The following is a 17678-nucleotide window of genomic DNA, read 5'->3' as shown; positions in this document are numbered from 1 at the left end:
GTATAAGTTTGATTTTTTTTTTTAAATTAGAAGTAGAAAATAAGTAAATTTATATTACACTGATCCTGTAGTGTGCTTTCTGCCTCTGAGTGCTGAGATTTCCAAGGTAGGCATTCCTGTTCTTGCAGGACTGACCACTAAATGAACATTTCTTCAGGCTATGTTGGGCTCTTCTGAGCAGTAACATGCTTAGCTTGAGGAGAAAGTAAGGGAAATGAGCTTCTTTAGATAAATTTTGCTATTTCACACCAACTTTACCCCTTTCATGCTGCCCCCCTTCCATCCTTCACATGCTCTCTGCACATATATTGACACATTTAGGCTGAGAAGAAGTGTTCAGGCACGTTGGGAAGAATTTATATGTTCAAGTGCATCTGTTCTGTCTTTTCCAGAGCACATTTTCTCTAGCTGATTGTTCCATTCCATTTGAAGTCATGATGCAAAACTCCCAGCATTCCTGACATTGGATGGAGCAGTTCCATGAGGAGCCTAGGGGAGTGGCAGAACTCTGTGGAAGAGTAATTAAAACCTTATGGAATGATGAAAATATCATTCATCTGTGCCCTGACTGCATAGCATTGCTATGTTCTCTGTCCAGAGAGGATAAGAACAGCTATTCAGAGAGAAGGGAAAAGATGAAGCTGCACATTTTTACTCCAAATCTTCATGTCATGATCTTGATTCAGCAGTGCAGTAATTCAGCAATAAGCTGAGAATTATGACAGGTTTTCTGGGACAGATTAAAACCTGACAAACTAACATTTCAGGACACAAAGCTTATCAGGAATTAGTGGAAAGAAAAACAGCATCTTTATCTGTTGATGAAATTTTAATCTGCAAATTAAGTATGAAATAAGATGACTAAATTCTGTGTCTTCAAGAAGCCTGTTAAATTTTTAATGAAAGTTTGGTTAGTGGTGGGTTTTCTGAGCCCCTAAAAATGAATGGATAAAGTTGAATATGAATAGAGGCAAACAGAGGAAAAGGGAAAGACATCAGGAAGTTCAGACAAATTTGGATGATCTTTTTTAAAAGCATCAGAAATGTGGAGTCTTGTATGAATCAAATTGTTAGTTTTTCTATCTTTTTGCTTATTACTTTACCCTTTGATTTGGGAGTTATCCCTACATACAGCTTCTATGCTGGCACATATCAGTATTTAGTCTTTTGTTTCAGACAATGTAGGAATTATTTGACATCCTTTCCATGTGTTTCTCATTAGTATCTTGAAAGCTGAGGGACTGACCTCCCAGCATTTCCTGCTCAGAAAGCCTTCAGTTCTAAATGTTTAGGCAATATCTAAAAATAATTGTTTATAAACACATTTTTAGAGCCTAGCTGCATATCCAGAGCCAAGCTGGATGTAAAGGACATTTAGAGTTGCCCATGTAGCCAGATTTGGAATATAACTTGTTTATTACAGAGTTGTTTATTGAGAAAGGCCTTGATGAGCCAAATAAAAAGGGAATAGCAAGTTTGATAAAGTTCTGTTTAGTCAAAGATCTAAATAAATTCCTGGAAGTTTTCTCTTTCTCTCTGTTGCTTGATGCCTTTTGATCATGTATAGATGTCACATGTGGGACTGCGATGAGATCCAAGAGCAAATCTTCTTGGACAAAGCCACTGCCACACCTTCCTACAGCCCAGTTATCCAAACAATAGGCAATAAACCAACACTTCAAGACCTTCTGCCACCATTTTGCAGAATGGGACTTCATCCTTCAGGATCACTGTCTGAAGCTCATGTGGGAGCAGAGAAATAGGTGCAGTCTGTGTGTTGTCACTGCTCTGAAGATCAATAAATTCAGAGTTAAGTTTGTTTGATACTTTGGTATATTTTGAGTCACAGAGCTACTATGCTTGAAAATCCACTATCCAGCCTGAGCTGCAAATCTCCACGAATCTCTACCAGGAAGGAAAGATAATGCTTTTTTATTTAAAGATATTTCAATTGAGACAGGGAAAAAGAGATTGTTAAAAAAGGTAGTTGAAATTTTAAAACTGGTGCATGTACACTAATGACAATGATATTTTCTGAATGTCAGTTTTGGGATCCTGTATTTGGCATCTTCTACCCATACAGAAACTGGACAATGAAGATTTTTACACTACACTCCAAGTATTATGTAGTTTCTTTGTTATTACAAATAAAGTCAATTGTTGGTGGGCTTGCTGGGAACCAAACTTGCTTTTTCAGAGAAGAAAATATTTTTATTTTCCCTTCATATGAAACACATCAGTAGAGCTACACTGTTAGAGTTTTTCTCTCCATAAAGACAGATTTGAATCTCATTAGAACATGGAAAAAAAAAAAAAAGACCAGACTTTCAATTATTCTAATCTGTATGATTTTTAATACTGCAGCATCATCACAACAGCTACAAGAAAAAAAGGGCTACATTATGAGGAAAGATGTCACTACACTTTGCGTTGGTATAGACATATTAAAAGGATTATTCTGTGTCTTTTCTTCAGGAATGGCTCATTCTCATTCAAGACAACTCTATCTGGCCAATAAGAGCATTCACATTGTCATAAGGAACTGCTTGGCTTACCTGTTCCACTTTTTGGGTGTAAATTGTGCTGTCATTTTTTTCAGTTTTTTTTGTTTTATTTCACTGGTTGCATCCCAACAATTTTTTAATTTCCATCTGTTAAAAAACTGATGTGCTGTTTTATCAGATGAGTTACAAAACTGCACAATACTTAATTTTATGTTTGGGGTTTTTTTTCCCATTTATAAATTAGGTGATCTGAACTATCTTCGCCTGCAGGATTTTATTCCTATCTTATGTGGACATCCTAATATACAACAGAGAGTTGCTATCAAACATGTTATTTTATACAGCTTGGCAAAAACACAGCTGAGCCTCAAAGGGCTGTTAACATTTCTGTTTGCCAACAGTGGCAGATCAGATTCAAATCTGGCAAAGAACACTGACAATAATGGCCTCTTAAGGAAAGGTGACAGATTTTTTATGCTGTGTTTCATGTGCAGTCTAAAAGCATGCTGGAAGACCTAGCTAAAGCTCTAAAGAGGAAAATAAATCTTATGGCAATATTCAGCTAACAAGGAGGCAGGGAGAGAGATGCATACAAATCTCAGGGCATTCCTTTAGTCTAGATACATGGTTGAGATAATAATTAGTAAGGATTTTTGCCTCTCCCTTGGCTCACAAGTGGCTTACAATCACATTGTGGGGCTTGGCAATGCTCATTCATGCTCATTGAATTAATTCTGTGAATAATTTGCAGCGTCTTGCCTGTTCACAAGCATTTCACCAGTCATGAGGGTTTGCTGTGCAAGCTGTTTCCTTTGGAGGTGCAGGTCAGAGAGGGTGTCTGCTCCTTTGCTCGACCAGAGTGAAGGTTTGGAAAAAAAATTTTCTGATGATGAATTCAGTATTTTTTTTTTCCCTTTTTCCATTTGAAGACACTTGTATTTCCCTACAGAACACAGTTCTGCTGATGTTTTTTTCTGATCAGTTCTAATGCTAAATCTCTGAAAAAATAATAAGCTAAAGGAAAATGCAAACCATATGCCTGTACCTTTCTCTATAAAATGGCATGCATGTACAAATATCCAGGAAGTCCTGTAGATCATTGGGGTCCTATTCAGTCTAAATTAAGCATTTTTTTGGATCTCACCGCTCTTGGAAGGCAGTGTACTTGTCTAATCCACTAGTCCAGACTATTAATGGAAAATATTTTTTTCCAATGTGCATGCCAAAAACCACACTTAGTGGAGCTGTAGAGAGGAAACTCTAGAGAGTGGGTGATGCATGCTATTTCCTATCTCGAGTCTGCCTGTCTGCTCTTGCATGTCCAATAAATCTGAGCAGCAAAACTCTAGGGCTGTAATAAACTCCTCAGATTGGTTTTACAGGGAGATGAGGTAACTTGAGCAGGACCTTTGCAGTTCAAAAAGAAGTAAATGCGTCTTCTTGGAAATGGGAATCAGTTTCCTGGCTCCAAGTGGGAGAGCCCAGGACACAGGCATTTCAGTTCAGTGCTTCCTGGCACTGATGCAATTTTTCACCTCCCTTTCAAGCCAACATCTTGCCCCATTTCAGCTTTCCAAACTCAAAATGAGTGAATTTCCTTGAGAAATGTGAACGAGGGGTGGTTTGCACATCATTAGCCAGGCTTCAAGGTGTTTTGGCTGCTGTGGTTGGTGTAATTTTCAGTGTCATTCAATGCACATTCACTGATGAGTGAATTTGCATAATAATTTCTAACGTCTGGCTTTGATCAAAGCCCATCAGCCTGTGGGCAAGATGCTGAAAAACATGGCTGGAGCAGATGAGATGCAAGCGAGGATGTGGTGGCTATTCACAGCCATATGTTGGAAAGGTGTTTGCTGTGTGAACTCTGCAAGGAAAAATCCACATCCCTGGGAATGTAGGTTGGTGCTAAGGAAGGGGCTAAACCTTCCTTGTGCCTCCTCCTCACTGTGGTTTGTGTTCCTGTTGATTGGCGTTTCCTAGTGTGATTCCTTAGGAAACAACATCCATGGGGGAGAGCTGGTGGCCTTGCAGGCTGCTCACCACAGTGGTCTTGGGCTCCCATGATTTTTTTTATTGAAATAGTGCTTACCTAATCCTTTTAAAAGTGTGTTTGTGAGCATTTTTTGGTCACATATCAGCTAATAATGGAAATGTTTGAAAGAAGAAATACTTTTCTTCTTTTTTTGCAATGCTTTTCCTTTATTAAGGCTACACCATTTTCAAATGAGTATGAATAAAACAAGACATAGGAAAATGAAAGAAAGAGGATCATCTGTTCATGAGGCAAGACAAAACTCTGGAGGCAATAGTTTTCCATGTGAATGAAAATTTGTCCAGGCAAAGCTATTTAAATTTATTAATACTTGAGAACTATGCTTATATGTTTTTTAAGTAGTTTATTCCATATAAATTGAGTGATTTTTTTTACTAACTCAACTCTATCTGGGTATGAACTGATGAAAATGTTCTCACATCTGTCAGGACTTGTTGATGATGGTTTCCCAATGTCATAGAGACACAGCACCTCTCTGCAGCTCTTTTAAGTTTCTGCTTTCTTGTTCCAAGCTTAAACTGAGTTCAAACAAGTGACTGAAATGTTTCCAGCTGGTGGAGAGGAAGCTCTCACAGCTAACCTACAATGGGCTCAACGTGCCATTCCCCTTTGAGCTGCAGGAAGAAGAACTGCCATTATTTTTTTCAGGTTATGTTTATTAAAAGGCAAGTACTCAGGGATCTCCACAGTGTGGGGGGCAGAATTCAGACAGGGCACTGAGAGCACAGGTTTTGTGATTTATTGCATATATGAGGTCCCTAAGAAAAAGGTTATGGTGAGTTATGGTGAGGGAATAGTTTTATCTTTTGTAACTGACAAATAACTTATTTTTCCTTTGCAAGAGAAACTGGATTCATTATTTTGTCAAGACTTTTCCCTCATAAATGTAGGAATTGCTTAGGAGAAAAATCTTTACAAAATATCTTTTCCATGTATCTGAAATGATGAACAATTATCTGTTCCAGGAAAATAAATCCCTGAGATGCAGACAGGAGCTTTATCTTTGCCTATTTATTACATAGCATTCAATTCAATAGTACAAGTTTAAGAAGCAACTTTTGGTTTGGAAAAAATATTTGGGTTTTTGCTATAACCTCAAGAGCCCAACCTGCAGATCCCAGATGAGAAGCAGAACTGGTATTTTTTAAAACCATATGCTAACTTAAAGACAGCTGCTTTGCAGTTTATATTTAGACATTGGCTGGTTTTAGAGACCCTGAAGCAATTTATTTCTACATAGGATTCACACCTAGCAAATATCCAGAGATTTTAAGGTTGTAGATTTTTCTCCTGTCTATCCATTTGGCCAGACAAGGGACATGATGATGCACTCTCTCAATTTCCCGCTTCCCATCCTCCTTTCATGGTGTTTCTCCTCTCCCTTCTTCTTCCTGTCCTGTGCTCCAGGGTTGTGATGTAAGAGGAAATAATTTTCAATGATGCAGAGTAAAAATCAGACATGGGAAAATAATTCAGTCACCTATGTAAAAGCACACAGTGCTAAACAGTGTTATTTCTCAGTCTGTAACAGCAGTAAACCCACAGTGATTTGAGTGTAGGTGTCTGTGAGATCTGGACTTGCACAATAGGCCAGGTCATGAGCTAAATGAGTTTTGCAGATTAAACTGGTATGTGCTCTTGAGTCGAATTATTTGTAATGGGAGCTAGGTGGGCATTTCAGAGCTCTTGGGAGCAGCCGCTTGCCTGGAAAATGAATGCCTTTCTGTGTGCTGCTTCAAGAGACTGCTGGAGAATGAGGGTTGCCATGGCAATACAGAAAAAATTTTAAACAGTTAATACTTCATGCATGGCTGAATAGAGTGGGCTGAGCAGCAGAATCTGCAGTCATCATCTCTAGCACAAGTAGGTTCATTGGAAACGCATTTATTGGATGTTTTCTCGTGTCACCCCGGACGCTGTGCAGAAGCTGGACGTGCTGAGCAGTGTAGCAGATCACTTGGAGCAGGGGCAGGCACGCTGAAGTGCAGTGATGACAGCTGAGCTCCACAGCACAAGATGACTCAAACCTTGGTGAGGGACCAAGCGTGACAGTCAGGAAACTGCCAAGTGATGTTGTGTCCATTTGAAAGAGATAAGGACCTGGATTCTGACAGTCCCTTCTACAGCCAGACTCCACTGTAAACTGTGTATTGTAGAAGGCTGAAAAAAAATCTTTTGAGGAATGCACCCACCATATGATTCTCATTTTTTGATTATTTTTTTTTCTTGATTCATCCTATACCAGTCTTCTGCCACTGTTAACAAAACTGAATGCTTTCAGAAGGTATAAAACAGCAGGAGATGGTTCTCCCTTCTCTGGCACACCTGTCCAGGATTTAACTCACCAGGCTAACTGTGCACTTGATAAGTTTATGAGCTCTTTTGTGTTTTAGGGGTGTTGCTTCAGTGTGTGTTTTAATTATCTAGCTACTTAAAATCAAGAGTATCTTTCACTTTTAGATTCACTTTTAGATTGACTACCTTGAGTAGTTTTGTATTATCTTCAAGCTTTTTCTTCTCATTATCTGAATTTTCTGTTTATGACTCTGTTGAACACTCTGGGTCTCAAAACAGGTCCATGTAGGATTTGTGACAGAGAAAAATATTTCATCACTTCTGTTCCCTATCTTTTGATAATGATTAATTCACAAGAAAATGCTTTTATTTTTCCTTTCACATGAATGTGGGCTCTTGTATAAAAGGTTTGAAAGACAAAACTTTCAGAAACTCCTCTCAGTAACAAATCCAGCCTTGCTTCACAAGGAACCTGGACATTTTCTATGCCATATTTTTCCATCTTGGGAAAATAAAGTTGCTTAGTTGCTGAAGATAATATTTTCCCTCCATGATTAAGAACTGTCACAAGTAGCCTATTTCCAGATTTCTCCTATAAGCACATCCAAAACAGTCCCAGTACTCAGGTCCAGCTTTTCTTGGTGCCATGTTCAGCCTTGAAGACATTTTTCCAGGCACAGCAGACAGGGGAAGCTCAGAAGCCTCACAACAAACACATTGTTCTGGAGTAAGTTTGTTATGAAACCACACTGTCATCAATGCTGACAGAGGCTATTTTTTTTTTTTTCCTAAATGCTGTGCAAAGTAATGAATCCATCTATGGGCTTGCAAAGTTCCATTTTATAGTCACCCAAGGGGCTTCTCCTTGTCCTTGCAGAGCATACAGAAATGTGCAGTCTAGCAAGTAACTTGTATGTGACTGCATATTCTATTTTTCCTCCGAACATTGCACTGTCAAAACATATCTGTCCTGCCACTTTAAAACACCCACGTGTCAAGATAAGCTAAATACCTTTGAATAGGTTAATGATGAAAAAAAAAAATCCATCCTTTTTGAGATCCCTTTTTTTTTTGTTTTAATTGATTGCTTTTGGTAGTGCATGATGTCTTAGAGGTGCTGCCCACAACTTTAAGCAGAGGTAGGCTCACAGTCAGCTGTATGCTGTCATTATCTCTGGTGGCTGTGTTCATTTTTTGGCTGACATGTTCATACACCTGGGTCTGATGGTTGTTTTCAAGAGAAACCCAGCTGTTTTTATCAACCACAGCTTTTGCAAAATCCATAAGCTATGCTGTTCTTTTCCATATCAATAATCACAGTAGATTTGCCCTGTATTCTTTTGGGTGTCATCTCTGTTTAATGTCACTGTCTTTAAAGGATTTCTAGTTTTTTAATTGTGAATTTCCTTTGAGATAGATTCATGACTGACACATTACAGAAGCTGCATTTTTCTGTACGAGCATCTCTGTCTTGATGATCCCCAGAATAATGGTAACATAGAGAGTGAGGAGGGAGGAAACAAGCTGTCAGCAGATGTGAAAGTTTACATCTCTCAGCTCCCTCTCCTCTTTATATCTTTGGATTGTCAGGAGAGAGGTACTACAAAATTACTACAAGGAGTTATACATAGATAAAAGAGATGGGTAAAGAAGGAAATACATATCTGTCTGCACTTCTGATTTGAACCAATAGTCTCAAGGTGATTAGCTCTTGAACATTCTGATTCTCTTCCAGCTGTATTTTCTCAAATCATTAAAGAGTGCTTCCAGACCCTCTAATTTTCAGAGATTTAATATAATTGGTGATATTGTCTGAGAAGATTCAGAAGCCAAAGTGCTTTGACTTTCTAAAATATAAAAATCCTTAGGGATGTGCACTAACTATGGTATTACCAGACTCAAGGTACATGTCAACAACAAATAACAGTATTTTCAGGTCTGATTAGCTTGTCCCTTGGTTGATTCTGCTCCTATTTGTACTTTCTCCCACTGGAATACTGAGAAATGTTGAAAAAGCAAGTGTTAATAACCCTATAGCCAGTCCCCACAAATCCTCCCTTCCCTGCTCTGTACCCACAAGGATATCCTGGGGACTGACCAGAGAGAGCTGAGCTTTGCACATACAGGAGATATCCTCAGAAATGCAGTGACACACCCTCTGGAGTGCGACAGCAGAACACAGAACCACGAAGATGGCTTTAGTGTCTGTGAATGCCTCCTGCCAGCCCAGATGCTGGGCCCCAGGGCAATTACTGCAGTTTGTGCTGTAGTGCAAGCATGTCACACATCCCATTTGGAAAGGGACCTTCAGCTCCTAAGTGATGTCAGAGCTTTGTGAGCTCAGCCTGCTCGCTTTTGCCCAAATCTGGAAGAATTGCTGCAGATGGATGAATGATGAAACACTATTTTAGGCAGGGAAAGAGACAATGCCATTGTATTGCTTCTAATGTATGAGTTCTGTTAGAAAATTTTTATAAAGTAAGACAGCTAGGAACATTTTTTCTTGTGTAATTTCTTATAAATCTCTTGTTTCTGAAAAGGTGCACAGCAAAAGATACTACTTCCAAACATACTGCATTAGAAAGTTGTTATAATTTTATAAATCTTCAGGTTTTGTACCCCTTGAATGGAGGGAGGTAATAGAATTTTTCCTCCTGATTTATGAATCTTACTGTGAGAACTCAAATAACAGAATTCTCTTCAAATAAAAAATTTGGCTGCATTTCTAAGAAAATGGACACCAGAAAAAGCTCACTAAGAATTTAAATATTCTCTCTTTCCCCAAAGCCCTACCACAATGGACAAAAAACAGGGAGAAAAGAGGGAAGAATGGAATAACATTAAATATCTCCAAGTGTCAGTGAGGGATTGGTTAGGGGTAGGTACTTCTCATTTATTTATTTGGTTATTTAATCCAGTGATCACTAACACATACATTTGACAGTAAAAATGCAGTCTGTGGTTCCTTAGAGGGACAGTTTAGGTGACTTTTTTTTTCCCCTGCACAAAAATAAGAGATGCATCCAGTTAAAGCTTCACACAGCACAGGCTGATAGGAGTACAGAAATAATATGGGTTAGTAACTGTTGTGTTTTTATCATCTAATGAAGTAATTATGAATTCACCAGAAAACAATACTTACAAGAATGTGGCACATGTTATAATACACACAACGGAATTTATTTTCTCAGTCAAAATAAACAGATTCTTAACAAAGAATGTAAGCACTTTTTGATCTTTGAACTCCCATGTTGGGAATACTATTTCTCAGATGATATTTTAACACTATGGCTTTGCTGAAGAAGAAAAGGGTAATTTTGGTATAGATTTTCCCTTTTGCTATTATGTGGGTGTGAAAGTAAACTTCATGAAGTTGGGGAGGTGAAGGAGTTACCTCACAGCTCATTTTCTTTTTTAAAATACTATCTCTGAGTAACTCAATATCCTCATCTGTTTTCTGTTAGGCCCTCCAAGTTACTGAGGAAGGAGCCTTGGGAGCTGGTGTGGGATGTGAAGTGCAGGAATTTGTGCAGTTTTCCCATTATTTATATAATGAAAAAGCCAGGATCCCTGAAATAAGCTAAAAAGATTGTCACTCACACCACATGCTACTTGCTAGCAAATTGGCACTCAACCTCAAAAGAAAAGCTATGATGAAGCAAAGTAGAATCATGTCTCTTTTTTAATGCTACCTGGAAAAATAATATCCATTTTCCCATTTCTTTCTTTTTTCTGGTTCAATTTTCCATCGAAAGAATATGAAAATATATCTGAATTTCTTTTCATGCCCAGCTTACAGTTGTTGAAATTTATTTTTCACGTATTTGAAAACACATATCTGACCAGAGGTTTCCAAAATAGCCTACTGCCTTCCCACCAATATGCAAGTTATCAAACTATCCTGAGTACATTGGAGAAGCCATGGTAATGAATATATAATTTAGTAGGGATTTTTCTAAAAGGTTTTTCCTGTGTGACCTTCTCTTAAACTCAGTTCCTCTTCTTTTCATCCCTTCTGAAAAATAAACATGAAGTGGTGAGAAAGAATTTGGTACAAAATAGTTTAATAACATTATCATCCAGGGTACTGGCTATTTTTAAGGCCTGTTATTTTGTATTTTGCTGTTCTCCATCACTTTCCTCTACAAGTCAGTTCTGGTTGTGTCTGAAAATCACACGCTGGAAATGTGATCCATCTAAAAAACAAAGAAAGAAGGGAAGGGGAACTGCAAAAAAACAAATCCACCTTGCTGTGTTTTATATTAAGGCCTTTTTTTTTGGGTCATGTGGAAAACAAGGCATCTGAATTCATGTTATGGAAAAGTGGGATTTGTGTCCTTGTATGGATATTTACATCCCTTCCTGCCTGGAGGAAATGAGCTGCATCAGGGTACAGCTGTTCCCAGCCATGCCATGGGATCACTCCCTTTTTCCAAGAGGGAAGCTCACAGCTCTGTCCTCATTCCCTCCCCTTCTAAATAATTGCCTCGCTGCTCAGAAGTTTCCCTTGCACAGAGATTTTTTGACAACAAAATGAAAGCAGATGCTGAAGAGTTTGCATTTTCCGTGCAGTATTGGTTTTGTTGAGCATCAGCATTAATGTCACATGCAATAGTGTATTCCCATTGCTCAGACCTCGACAGGGCGTGATTCTGTAACTTGCTGTTTTACACTGAGAATCAGTGCTTTTCAATACCAGTTTTAGTGGGTAACTCTTCCTAAAAGCCCCGAGACAGACAAGTTTCTATCTCTGGAGCTCCTAATGCCATTTACATCCTAGTTAATGCATTGCTTTTGGGCTTTGTTTTCCCAACGAAATGTGTTCTCTCTGGAGAATGTGTTAAGAGGCAGGACAGTTCTGCAGGTTTGGCACATTGAGGGTTTATATCACAGGAGAGCATCTCTCCTTTATAAATTACTGTGAATATAAGGAAAACACACATCCTGCTCCTCTATCCAAGGAAGAATAGGCTACATTTCTTTTTCTTCCATAATTATCTTTCCAGATGCACATTCTCTGGTGATATGATGGTTTGAAATGAACCCAACCAGTTCAAACATTTCAAACTCTTCATATTTGAATTAAGAAAACAGTAACTGAAACAGAAATAATTCTTGTTTAGATGTTAAAAAAGGGGTGAACATCAAAACAAATATGTTCAAATTCCTCCCTGCAGAAGCCAGACTAGTCATTATTCCCCATTTTTAATGTGGGTGATGCTTTTAAGACCAGGATCCTTGAGAACCACCATTTTGGAGACACTGGAAAAGAGGAGGAGTGCTCTGTAGGCTCAAAATCACACAGCAAGCCCAAATATGAGGCTTCTTTACTTTATTTCAATTCCCTTGGTTCTGCCAAGTCCATATATTTTATTGTGATTACACTTTTAGAAAGGAAAATTTAAATTATGAGCCCTCATACCTAGAACATCAGAAAGACTCTGGGAGGCAACAAAAAGAAGCTACCACATCTTCAGCACTTCTGAGGTTCCCCACACCACCCTTCTCTAAAATATCAATTTTTTCCCCTCTTGGGTATGAGTTTTTCAGCCATCTAATTAATCTCTCCTAGTCCTTCAGCCCTCTGCTATGAAGCAAACCCACAGGAACATACATGGTGCTTTTAAATCCCAGACAATGTGGCTTGGGAGGCAGGAATACAGCACAGTGCTGAGGGTATTGTCCTGTCAGGTTATACCTAGTTCCTGCTTTAACTTTCCAATTCATTCTCAGGATAGTATTTTGTAATCATATAAACTGGAAACCACAAAAGCACGCTGAGGCCAGATCCTCCAGTGAGAAAAGTTCACAAGTAATTTGACTTCTTCTGCCCCAAAGTGTCTCTGAGGTAAATTGGGTTGCTATTCTCTTGGATTCACAGAGGTATGATGAGTCCTCTTTTTTTTTTTTTTTTTTCTTTTCCCTTTTTTTTTTTCTTCTTTTCCTTTTATTTTTGTCCCCCTTATTCAGAGGTAAATGCTCTCCTTCTGGTTCTGTGAAGAGCTTTTACATTTCAGTGGTCATACATACCATTGTAATGAGTGAAACCAAGAGACCATCTGGTCCCCTATTTGATCTCTGGTAATGGCCAGTACCAGATGCTTCAGAGGACAGAACCACACAGCCGAATAACCAGACAACAAGAGAAGGGGTTTTCTACCTCCTGTCAATTAGTGCCTCATTTATGCCTTATAAAGTGAGCATTTCTTATTTCCCATACTTCTTGTTATCCATTAATCTTAGTCTTTAAATTGTTCAGCACTATTTTGATCTTGGATTCTGGAAATGCTGATGGCAGAAATACATTTCTTATCCTGTGTTACCTTTTTCAAGGATTAATTTAATTTTTATATTTGACAATAGTCACAGGATTCTATGTTTTATGATATAAAGGCAACAGCCATTGCAGATAAGTTATCAGAAATAAAATAAATTCATTATTTGTTCCAGTGACCATCCTGCAGCTCGGCTTGGACTTCGGGTTTCACCCTAGTCCAGTGGGAATTTATTTTTTTTACTGATTGGAGTAGAAACTGGAAAACAATCATAATAAATACTAAGGCTGAATTTACAAGGAGCTGCTGTTTGAGTGGGCCTTGTTTTGATGGCATAATATTGAATCCTAACTTATAACTCAGAATTATTGAGCCTAATTAGTACCTCAGATGCCAAAGGCTTTGTTGATCTCATTTGTGTCTAACTGCATGTTTCTACAGCCTTTGCCACAGCAAAGTGCCACCATTAGTACTTCTTGGAGGTATTGCTGTACCAACTGCTTAATAATAATTTCCAGTTTGCAGGGTTTTGCATTGAGCACAAACTGGATTTATTCCAGGCTGCAATTTCCAGCTAATGTGTTACAACGTGTTGTTGTTGGCAAGGCAGCGGGGTGCTCTCAGTCAGCAATGGTTTGTATATTTTATGTTGTTATTTTTAGTTTTTAATCATATCCTTTATTTTCCCTTTCATGCCAGAACGGTGAGCGCTTTTATCTTGTAGGATGAGATTTGATGCTCTGATTGTCTCAGGTCTGAAAGACTGAACAGAGTTAAGAGCTGAGTCTCTGTGTTGCACCCAGGGGATGCAGAGTCAGAGCTGTGCAGCCCAACAAACCAAAGGGGTGGGTATTCCATGCCCCATGACATCACATTCAGCAGCAAAACCTGGGAGAAAGAAGGAAAGTTTGGAGTTATGGAGTTCTTTGTGGGTGATGAACATAGCTGAACACCTGCTGAATTAACTCCTTATTCTGCTTTGATTTTATATATAGCTTTTGTTTTCTCTGCTGAACTGTGTTTATCTGCACCCAGGATTTTCTTCCCCTTTGCCAATCCCATCCCTCTCCCCCATCCCACCACAGGGCAGCAAGTGAGTGATTGTTTGGGGTTTAGCTCCCCAACAAATACTTAAAAACTCATGTGTGCTTCTCAAACAGATCTGGACCTCTTGGATTACCTTTTAAAAATGACTCAGACTCCCAAATTCCAGAGGTCTCTCAGACCATTTCTCAGATGTTTAGATCTGCTTTTTCCCCCTACCTTGTCTGTGCTTTATAAATATCTCTTTTCATTTTGCTATTCACAAAAAGATCTAATGGTGAAAATGATGGGTTTTTTTATTAAAAGATGATCAGATAAAGAAAGGTTCACAAATCAGATCTGCTGTGCACCCAGAAAAGGATGGTGAAGAATTAATATATGGGAAGAACATGCAGTAGAACATGATTTCACTTCAAAGTGCACAGAACCAGAACTTTTATGACAGATTTACCTCGCAGCTACTTCAGGGAGCACAATATAAAAAACAATTCGATGCACAAATCAGGAAATAGTGCAAAAGGCATTGAAAGTTAACTGCAACATTGTGAGATGTCATTTTGTCCAGTCTGTAGGAAAGTTATTGATGTCAAGCAGCTGTGAAGTCTCTGCTGCTTCATGGCAGAGCCATGACTAATTTGGCTTCGTACAGAACCACGTGTATACAGAGATGAAAAATTCCTGCATGCTCTAGAAAATTATCATCAGCCTTTTGGACAGGCTTAATGTGCAATCTGCTGCATTGGTATGGATGAAAATTTAGCAGGTTTGAGGGCTTGTGGTGTACAAGTGTCGATCAGATTGGTTCCTGGATAATTAAAAATGCAAAGGCTGCCTCAGCTCAGTTAGAAGGTGGTGTCTAGGTACAGTTCTTTCAAGCCCTGCACAACATGGGTATTTCAGAGTGTTTAATCTGTTAGATGTCATCCAGATTACACAGAAATGCTTAAGAAATTAATTGTTTTAAAGAAAAAGTTACTGCTGTTTTCAGCTCAGCTTGGTGAAAATGCATCAGCAATTTTAACAAATCACTGCAAGTAGTAGAGGGGAGGGGAAGAAATGAGTAAAAAATAATAACCTTTCCAGCATGAATATTTACTGTGGCATAAAAAGATATTGATTCTCACTGTGATTAACTTCAAGGCATCCTTTGACAGTAAAAAAGCCAATGACAAATTGGCACAGGGGAGGGGTGAATGAAAGGAATAGGTTTTCAATATACACATAACCTAATGCATGGCCTCAAGTCACCAGATGGCTCAAGGGATTAGCAATGCTGTGCAGTCTTTTCACCTTCTCCTGTCCCCTCCCCTTCAAGCAACAGGTTCAAATGTTCAAGTAAGCAGCAAAAGCATCCAGACAGACACAGCTGAAATGATCTTTTTTCTACAGCAGGCAGTGTAGTAAAAGTGGTCACTGCCTAGTGGTGTTACCTCTGTGAGAATAATTGTGTGCTGGGGATGTGTGAGTGTTTCTTTGTTTTCACTGGAGTTAAATTGAAATCTTCCCTTTGAAATCTTTCTGTTTATTTTCAGGCCCTTTCAAAAACTTCATTATGTTTGCAGTCATTTTGTAAATTTTGAAAAGAAGCACCATCCAGAAAAAGAAAAAGCAGCGCAGCTTAAAACTGTTACAAATCACACAATTGTTTGAGTCAATTAGGAGAGATCAGATGTGCACTACAAATCTGTGAACACACAGAAGCAATATGATTCTGAGTCTTAATTTTCAGTAACTGTTCTGTCAGAGACATTTTGATGAATTTTGCTTCTGGTCATATCATTTTCTTGGGGGAACACATGCACATACCATAAAAGTATGATCATAACTGTTAGTAAAGGAAAATCCTTTAGGAAATCTTAGTAAACTACACACTACTTTAGACAGCTTTTATTTAAGACATCATATGAGAAATTGTGGGGTAAAAGCTGTTGAGGAGTTATCTTTTCCTCTATGCTTGTAGTGCTTGGTTACTAGACAAGTAAAGTACTTTAATCCTTGTAATGAGAACTAGAGGCTGTTTCAACAGCATGAAAATCAACAATCAAAATCATTGAGCATATTCTACACTTCAGTTAACAGTAATGATTAAAGTGAAAAGCAAAACAAGACCAAAGCAAAAACCAAACAACTAACAATGGAGAAAAAGGTAAGGCAAAAAGCCACTGAGGTTTGTTTATAAATGTAACCCTGAATATTGTACCATTTATTCTTGTATGAAACTCCTTTAATTTAAAAAATATGTGTCTAACCTGAGTTTTAGACTGCTCATACTCTGCATTTAGCAAAAGAATTAAATCACTTTATTTTCTTCAATAGAAGTAACAGTTTATCTTCTGCAAGACAAATGCAGAAGAAGAAAAAAAAACCTAGTTGAACTTAATGACCTGACTTTGTACTGCAGATTTGATAAAAATCTACTTTTTTTCTTTTGCTCAGTTATTTGCCTTCTGATGCCTGTTTCTGCAGCTAGCTGCAGTACAGTGTATGATTTATACTTCATATTCTAAAACATTTATTTTCTTAAATGTTCAGGCAAGTTCTTTGTGTTCTATCAAAGTTTATTTTGTAAATCTTGACCTTTCAAGATACATTGGCCCCACTGACATCACTGGCAAGGCTGTTCTGGACTTGAACAGAGGGCAGGTTACTCTCAAGGCTGCAATGCTCCTAGAGAGCTCCTATATCCAGATTAGATCCATATTGCCTGGGATTTCACTCTGTATTTTTCAAGTTGTTTTTTTCTAGTACATGCTAATGGTACCTCTCAGATAACAGTGTCTATTCATCAGCTGTGCTGTGATATTTGACTGCACCTGTACGTGTAAAGGACAAGGTTTGAGCTGTTGGTTCTTATTGATTCTATTAAGCCACAACCTAATACAGTTCAATTTATGACTTAGTGCAATTCACTGCCCTCCTTCCTTTCCACCAAGGATGAAAGTGGTGATTGCAGACTGTGGGGCAGACAGACATTACTTTGAGCTGGGCACAGACTGGCAAATCTCCAAAACTGTTGGAACCTTTGGCAGTCCCTCTTACTTAACCACTGCACATATTCTCTAGAGTCAAGGTCCTTCTCTTTACTTGTGCTTTGCAGGAACATGGAGAACAAGGAAGAGAACTTCTCTGTCCTTTGCTCCTTTGTATTTAGGCTATCCCATTCATATTAAACAAAACCAGAGGAGACAAGAATGCTCTGCTTGAACAACAGTCCCTGATTCTGCTAGACCTCTCAATAATTGCTTTGTGCATAAAGAAATCATTAGATTAAACGTCTTCATGGAAGAGAAGCTCAAAACAATGTGACAGCCATCACTGAGCAAGTTCAATTCTGAATAAGCAAATTTTTTGCTCAGATTCTCTTTACTTATATGGTCTTGCCATTATCATGATAACTAATGAACCTAGAAGAAAAGCACCAGTAAAATAAATAATGTAATGTAAGCTGATCTTGAATACAGTTTGGCTTCTGGAAGCTGGAATGTCAGACTGAACTGAATGTTC

Source organism: Catharus ustulatus, chromosome 5 (genome assembly GCF_009819885.2).
Source record: "Catharus ustulatus isolate bCatUst1 chromosome 5, bCatUst1.pri.v2, whole genome shotgun sequence".
In the NCBI taxonomy this organism is placed as follows: domain Eukaryota; kingdom Metazoa; phylum Chordata; class Aves; order Passeriformes; family Turdidae; genus Catharus; species Catharus ustulatus.
This window is presented reverse-complemented; position numbering follows the sequence as displayed.